This window comes from Thermobia domestica, chromosome 14 (genome assembly GCF_964235325.1).
Source record: "Thermobia domestica chromosome 14, izTheDome1.hap1.1, whole genome shotgun sequence".
NCBI lineage: Eukaryota > Metazoa > Arthropoda > Insecta > Zygentoma > Lepismatidae > Thermobia > Thermobia domestica.
This window is the reverse complement of record NC_137467.1, coordinates 137,402,617-137,411,460: the sequence shown is the minus strand read 5'-3', so window position 1 is coordinate 137,411,460 and position 8,844 is coordinate 137,402,617. Positions and strand designations below refer to the sequence as shown.

Sequence of the window (8,844 nt, the reverse complement as noted above, 5' to 3'; positions counted from 1 at the left end):
CCGGTTGCTCTTCTATGTTACAAAAATGTCTTACCCGGAGAAGGGTTAAGGGTCTTCACTACAGCGAAATTAAACTATCACTAATTTTACAGTTTTTCTGTAATATCTTCAAACCAAATAAAAATATTCGAAAAGCAGGAACGTAATGGACTAGAGAATATGATTTTGCATGTGATACCATTATCACAACTCATCTATTTGCTTTCGACTTGCAACTGTAGATAGATTAAGAGTCTTTTGCGGTTTCTCTAAATAGCGGCATACCAAGAGTAGATAGGTGAATTGTGGTAAAGGTATCATATGCCAAATCGTATTGTCTAGTTCACTACGTTTTTGCTTTTCGAGTTCTTGTGTTCGTTTTGAAGATATTACAGAAAAACTCTAAAATTAGCGTTAGTTTAATTTCGCTGTAGTGAAGACCCTTAATTTTGATAGTAAATCTTCATATAGTGCAGTACAATTCAGATATTACATAAGAGCAATAACTTAATAATAAGAAACTCTATGGTCTATGGAACTATGTTCAATGACGCATTCATAAAAGCTCTCTATTGACTTCTGTCCTTAGGATGCAGTTTCTACTTTGTATTCTTATTTCTGTGAAATCCACCTTAATATTGTCCTCCTATGTGGGCTTAAGTCTTCCTAATGATAGTTATCCGATGGGATTTCCATTCAAAACTTCGAAAACCTTCTACCATTCTGGCTACCTGACCTGCCTACCTGTAATAATAATAATAATAATAATAATAATAATAATAATAATAATAATAATAATAATAATAATAATAATAATAATAATAATAATAATAATAATAATAATAATAATGATGATGTTTAGGATCTTGACTTTTGGTGCCACAATAAACTGCGGAAAATGTTTCAGTTGACGTCGATGTCGAAGATCGTGAAGGTAGGGTTTAGTGTACAAAGTGCTCGGCTACAGGACAATATTGCTGCTTACAATTCCTAGTTTTCTTTCTCAATTGATGAACTGTTAATTACAAATACGTTTAAGGAATAATATGTTGAGTAAAAATTGTCAAACATTGAGAACGATAATAATGAGAAACAATGGCATTTGGTAGGGTGTCGTTTGACAAGGCGTTGTCATACTAGGAATGTGACAAATGATGTACTAGTTTTTCCCGCTAACAACTTACCATTGCATATTCCTCATATACCACAATTCAATTACAGGGGGAGCTTTCTTCAAATATGCTTTTCTTGCTGGATATTTCCAATGTAATCACTACACTTTGTATCTTGCTGCAAAGATTATGAGCATTGTACTAAGTGCCCGTCTATCTTTTCTAGTTACTAATAAAAACGTGAAGGGGGCACCCGGGTTTGAACCGGGGACCTCTCGATCTGCAGTCGAATGCTCTACCACTGAGCTATACCCCCTTGCGCTTTACCAGCTGTCTCGATAATGAAATAATGAAAATATAAAATTTCATTTCAAATTATTCAGGTACTGACTATAATAATTATTTATTTACTTACTTTAAATCACGTGATTGCCTCATGTGTCCTAATTGCTATTGTGCATAGTAAAAATTAATGATTTTTAACGTGATGCAAGTGCTTTTTAAAAATATAGATAATGATTATCGTAGTAACGTAACTGATGCCTTGAATGCAATAATGCATGCAATGTAGGCTGGACAATCTGGATTTTTGCTCAAGAACTCTATTTTACAGGTAATGTTCAAATAAATACTAATTATATATAGCACTACGACTCGGACAGTTCTTCATACGTGACCATATGCATGTGATGTATAATTAGAGATACAAGACTTACTCCATTTAAAATCAAAATTCCATGTATTTTATATCTTTTATGTGTTCCGAGTTTCAAGTCCAATTTGTGGTAGGATCCTTTGCTGTCCATATCCATGAGTACTCAGTCGCTTAAAATTCTTATTTTAATTGAAAGTGTTAGTGCTAAAATAGCCTAAGCGTCCCTTAAGTTTAATATCAATTCCCTGGGGAAGGAAGAAAGAAAGTGGCTTAAGAACTTAGTGTTAGGTACCATCCCGACATTTGTCTGGTGTGAATTTGAAAAACCCAGGAAAGCCTCACTCACGATGGTGGACCTGAAACATGTTTTACACTTTTCTGAGCAAGTGTTTCCACCGAGAATCGACCCGAGGCTGCTCACGGGAAACATGAGGGCAGTAGCGATTACATTCCGTAAATCGAGTTTGTTATCTTCTTTTGTTTTATTGTGTTTGTTCGCGATTCAGATAAATCCCAGGGATTCTTCAACAGTAGATTCGGAATCACGCCTTTCGGGACATAGTCTTGAGTAGAAAATGTTGATTGGACAAGACGAACTTTATTTAGATCAAGTCCTAATTTCTTTCTAGAGTTTATCAAATAGATTAGTTTATGAAAACCGATAATATGTTGGTTATAGGCATCAGGGTTAACAGGTAATATATTTTTTATGGATAAGCAGTAAGAAAAGCAAAAATGGGCACGAGGTCCCACCGAGATTTGAACTCGCATCGCTGGATTCAGAGTGCTAACCATTACACCATGGGACCTACGTAATACTCTATCCTAAAAAGCAGAATCCAGATTATTATAGTTGGCTAAGTTGTACTAAGAATGCAAATAAAATAAATAAATAAATAAATAAATAATAAAACAAGTAAGTAAAATAAAAAATGATGAAAGGCATTATTTTCATACTTCACACAGGACTATAAAAATAGACAAAAAAAAGGCATTTTACCATTAATGTTAGGTATTACTTGTAAGTTACTTAACTAACCAGTGTTATTAAGAACCATACAGAGATGATGAAACATAAACGAAAAAAATACTGTCTACAATATACTTGATAACATAAAAATGCAAATTGAACATTTTGCTCTTATAACATCATACGAAGAGCTACGAATTTGCTTGTTTTATAAAATGGTTCATATTTCGAAGTTCATGTAATTTGGTGATAATGCGCTTTTATTATGATAGACATGTACTATTTCTAGACCAGGGTTCACTATCTCTTAATGTAACTACCTCCCGAGTTGCCTCACCAAATATTATCTGCTCCTTCCAAGAATCAACTCGGATTCAGACCCTAACTTATTATTCTTGTAAATATTTCATCTCAGTCAATTCTATTTATTATTCTTTTGGGGGTTTTCGGTATATATTGGCAGTTGCATGAGCTATTTTTGACTAAATCGTCCCCTAAGAATCATTCTAACTTTTAACTATCAATTGTTCGTATTCTAAAAAGAAATAATGTACCCCATCTTGTAAATTTACTTACGAAACATGGACAAAATCGAGGAAACGCTTTCGAGAAAATCCCAAGAGTAACTAATAAAAACTCGCCACCAAAATTAGAGCACTCGCGTATATTTTCAAGAGAATTTACAGATGTCACATTGTAAGGGCGCCATTCAAAGTAGCCTATGATCTTCACTCGTCAAGACCAAACTACTGAATGACAAATTGGCAACACACCTAAGGTCATTCACTTCTTTTCCGTAAGCGAAGAGAGTATTTCTTCCGTCAGAGGTTGCCGGGGATGAGGCCGAAGTATAGTTCGCATAGTTTCCGAGGGCATAGATGGGATAGACAGGCTCTAAAAGAGGCATATTTCCCCCTATTATGGAAACACTGTGGTTCAATAGTAGAGCGCTTAATCCTGGTGCGTGGGGTTCCTGGTTCGATTCCTGTGGTAGTAAGATTGTGGTGGACAACATCATACTTGTGGGTTTTCTCGGGTCCTTCAATTTCCTCCCACACTGTCATTTCACCAATTTTTCCATCATCCATTCATTAACATTAATCATCCATTTCCCTTAGCTTAAAGGGCAAAATCGTGGGATATTAAAGTGAAAGATTTCAAGAAGATTTTTTCCCCCTATTAATAAATCTTATAGTGAGGTATCTGCAATAGCAAAGCATAATGTGGAGAGAGTTCAATTAAAATATAGCCAATAAATCGAAATGTATTCAACGATTGCGATTTCGTATTCAATGAAACATTATTGTCATCCGAAGAAATTTATAATTTGGGAGTTCAAAAGCACAAAGGAATCAATCAAGTCTAATTACCGAAAGTTGTGAGAAAAAGAGAGATAAAGTTTGTATGTGGAAAAGTTAACATTATTTTATACATTATGAGACTCGCTTAAAATATCAGGACACGTATCTTATAAGTTTTTAAAAGAGCTTCAGAAACAGATCTTAAAGACGAAATATGCCCCGCCCAAAAAAAGGGGGACTTGATTACCTTGTGCACTGAACGCGACAATTCAAATAAAAGAAATTAAGTTAATCTGTTGTATATGTAAGAAGTTACAAAGAGGATGTTGCGAGTGAAAGTGGACAACGATTGAAAACATTTTTTTGGTTGAAATATCACCAATTCCATATACAAGTTGAAGAATTCGGACTAATTTACATAAGAAAATTATAGTGTATTTAATTCTTATCCGGGCAAGTAGGGCCTCCCAGGCCCAGTGGCTTCAATTTTTATTTTCAAATTTCTCAATAACCATACATATTTCAATGACATAAAATTCTGAATTCTTCTATCCTTAGTCGTAATTAAAATCATGAACATATCGAGTTGTAAAGTTAATGATTCTTTTTTTTTTTTAAAAAAAAAGTTGAACATCTTTTCCTGACGTAACCGTGCAACCGGGGCCTAGGAGGCCCTGTATAACTTAAGTGCAATTCCTCTGAAATATTTTATGAAATGTTCACACAATTATTTGTGGAACCCGTAACTGTAACATTTAGTAGGAACAGTATGTGATAATACACATTGAATTTACGTGTTCCGCACTTAAAATATATACTGGGTCTAACAGGCCCCGGTTGCTCTTCTATGTTACAAAAATGTCTTGCCCGGAGAAGGGTTAAGGGTCTTCACTACAGCGAAATTAAACTATCACTAATTATACAGTTTTTCTGTAATACCTTCAAACCAAATAAAAATATTCGACATAAAATTCTGAATTCTTCTATCCTTAGTCGTAGTTAAAATCATGAACATATCGAATTGTAAAGTTAATGATTCTTTTTTTTTTTTTTTAAAAAAAAAAAAAGTTGAAAATCTTTTCCTGACGTATCCGTGCAACCGGGGCCTAGGAGGCCCTGTATAACTTAAGTGCAATTCCTCTGAAATATTTTATGAAATGGTCACACAATTATTTGTTGAACCCGTAACTGTAACATTTAGTAGGAACAGTATGTGACAATACACATTGAATTTACGTGTTCCGCATGCTCTTCTATGTTACAAAAATGTCTTGCCCGGAGAAGGGTTAAGGGTCTTCACTACAGCGAAATTAAACTATCACTAATTTTACAGTTTTTCTGTAATACCTTCAAACCAAATAAAAATATTCGAAAAGCAGGAACGTAATGGACTAGAGAATATGATTTTGCATGTGATACCATTGTCACAACTCATCTATCTGCTTTCGACTTGCCACTGTAGATAGATTAAGAGTCTTTTGCGGGTTCTGTAAATAGCGGCATACCAAGAGCAGATAGGTGAATTGTGGTAAAGGTATCATATGCCAAATCGTATTGTCTAGTTCACTACGTTTCTGCTTTTCGAGTTCTTGTGTTTGTTTTGAAGATATTACAGAAAAACTCTAAAATTAGCGTTAGTTTAATTTCGCTGTATTGAAGACCCTTAATTTTGATAGTAAATCTTCATATAGTGCAGTACAATTCAGATATTACATAAGAACAATAACTTAATAATAAGAAACTCTATGGTCTATGGAACTATGTTCAATGACGCATTCATAAAAGCTCTCCATTGACTTCTGTCCTTAGAATGCAGTTTCCACTTTGTATTCCTATTTCTGTGAAATCCACCTTAATATTGTCCTCCTATGTGGGCTTAAGTCTTCCTAATGATAGTTATCCGATGGGATTTCCATTCAAAACTGTGAAAACCCTCTTCCATTCTGGCTACCTGACCTGCCTACCTGTAATAATAATAATAATAATAATAATAATAATAATAATAATAATAATAATAATAATAATAATAATAATAATAATAATAATAATAATAATGATGATGTTTAGGATCTTGACTTTTGGTGCCACAATAAACTGCGGAAAATGTTTCAGTTGACGTCGATGTCGAAGATCGTGAAGGTAGGGTTTAGTGTACAAAGTGCTCGGCTTCAGGACAATATTGCTGCTTACAATTCCTAGTTTTCTTTCTCAATTGATGAACTGTTAATTACAAATACGTTTAAGGAATAATATGTTGAGTAAAAATTGTCAAACATTGAGAAGGATAATAATGAGAAACAATGGCATTTGGTAGGATGTTTGACAAGGCGTTGTCTTGGTAGATATGTGACAAATGATGTATCATACTAGTTCTTCCCGCTAACAACTTACCATTGCATATTCATCATATACCACAATTCAATTACAAAGTTTCTCCCTTTCTTAAAACATATGCTTTTCTTGCTGGATATTTCCAATGTAATCACTACACTTTGTATCTTGCTGCAAAGATTATGCATATTGTACTAAGTGCCCGTCTATCTTTTCTAGTTACTAGAAAAAACGGAAAGGGGGCACCCGGGCTTCTCTCGATCTGCAGTCGAATGCTCTACCACTGAGCTATACCCCCTTGCGCTTTACTAGCTGTCTCGATAATGAAATAATGAAAATATAAAATTTCATTTCAAATTATTCAGGTACTGACTATATTAATTATTTATTTACTTACTTTAAATCACGTGATTGCCTCATGTGTCCTAATGGCTATTGTGCATAGTAAAAATTAATGATTTTAAACGTGATGCAAGTGCTTTTTAAAAATATAGATAATGATTATCGTAGTAACGTAACTGATGCCTTAAAGGCATTAATGCATGCAATGTAGGCTGGACAATCTGGATTTTTGCTCAAGAACTCTATTTTACAGGTAATGTTCTAATAAATACTAATTATATATAGCACTACGACTCGGACAGTTCTTCATACGTGATCATATGCATGTGATGTATAATTAGAGATACAAGACTTACTCCATTTAAAATCAAAATTCCATGTATTTTATATATTTTATGTGTTCCGAGTTTCGAGTCCAATTTGTGGTAGGATCCTTTGCTGTCCATATCCATGAGACAACATGAGTACTCAGTCGCTTAAAATTCTTATTTTAATTGAGTGTTAGTGCTAAAATAGCCTAAGCGTCCCTTAAGTTTCATATCAATTTCCTGGGGAAGGAAGAAAGAAGGTGGCTTAAGAACTTAGTGTTAGGTACCATTCCGACATTTCTCTGGTGTGAATTTGTAAAACCCAGGAAAGCCTCACTCACGACGGTGGACCTGAAACATGTTTTACACTTTTCTGAGCAAGTGTTCCCACCGGGAATCGATCCGAGGCTGTTCACAGGAAACATGAGGGCAGTAGCGATTACATTCCGTAAATCGAATTTGTTATCTTCTTTTGTTTTATTGTGTTTGTTCGCGATTCAGATAAATCCCAGGGATTCTTCAACTGTAGACTCGGAATCACGCCTTCGGGACATAGTCTTGAGTAGAAAATCTTGATTGGACAAGACGAACTTTATTTAGATCAAGTCCTAATTTCTTTCTAGTACTTATAAAATAAATTAGTTTATGAAAACCGTTAATATGTTGGTTATAGGCATCAGGGTTAACAGGTAATATAATTTTTATGGATAAGCAGTAAGAAAAGCAAAAATGAGCACCAGGTCCCACCGAGATTTGAACTCGGATCGCTGGATTCAGAGTGCTAACCATTACACCATGGGACCTACGTAATACTTCATCATAAAAAGCAGAATCCAGATTATTATAGTTGGCTAAGTTGTACTAAGAATGCAAATAAAATAAATAAATAATAAAACAAGTAAGTAAAAATAAAAATAATGAAAGGCATTATTTTCATACTTCACACAGGACTATAAAAATAGACAAAAAAAGGCATTTTACTATTAATGATAGGTATTAATTGTAAGTTACTTAACTAACCAGTGTTATTAAGAACCATACAGAGATGATGAAACATAAACGAAAAAAATACTGTCTACAATATACTTGATAACACAAAAATGCAAATTGAACATTTGGTCTTACATCATACGAAGAACAACGAATTTGCTTGTTTTATAAAATGGTTCATATTTCGAAGTTCATGTAATTTGGTGATAATGCGCTTTTACTATGATAGACATGTACTATTTCTAGACCTGGGTTCACTATCTCTTAATGTAACTACCTCCCGAGTTGCCTCACCAAATATTATCTGCTCCTTCCAAGAATCAACACGGATTCAGACCCTAACTTGTTATTCTTGTAAATATTTCATCTCAGTCAATTCTATTTATTATTCTTTTGGGGGTTTTCGGTATATATTGGCAGTTGCATGAGCTATTTTTGACTAAATCGTCCCCTAAGAATCTTTCTAACTTTTAACTATCAATTGTTCGTATTCTAAAAAGAAATAATGTACCCCATGTTGTAAATTTACTTACGAAACATGGACAAAATCGAGGAAACGCTTTCGAGAAAATCCCAAGAGTAACTAATAAAAATTCGCCACCAAAATTTGAGCACTCGCGTATATTTTCAAGAGAATTTACAGATGTCACATTGTAAGGGCGTCATTCTAAGTAGCCTATGATCTTCACTCGTCAAGACCAAACTACTGAATGACAAATTGGCAACACACCTAAGGTCATTCACTTCTTTTCCGTAAGCGAAGAGAGTATTTCTTCCGTCAGAGGTTGCCGGGGATGAGGCCGAAGTATAGTTCGCATACTTTCCGAGGGCATAGATGGGATAGACAGGCTCTAAA

The 8,844-nt window shown here is 34.3% G+C and overlaps 1 non-coding gene across 1 annotated transcript; it reads right to left on the bottom strand.

The window, feature by feature from the left end:
* Window positions 1–1,335: 1,335 nt before the first annotated feature.
* Window positions 1,336–1,407, bottom strand: TRNAC-GCA (transfer RNA cysteine (anticodon GCA)). Its single transcript has one exon. It is a non-coding gene; the product is annotated as a tRNA-Cys (tRNA).
* Window positions 1,408–8,844: the final 7,437 nt, after the last annotated feature.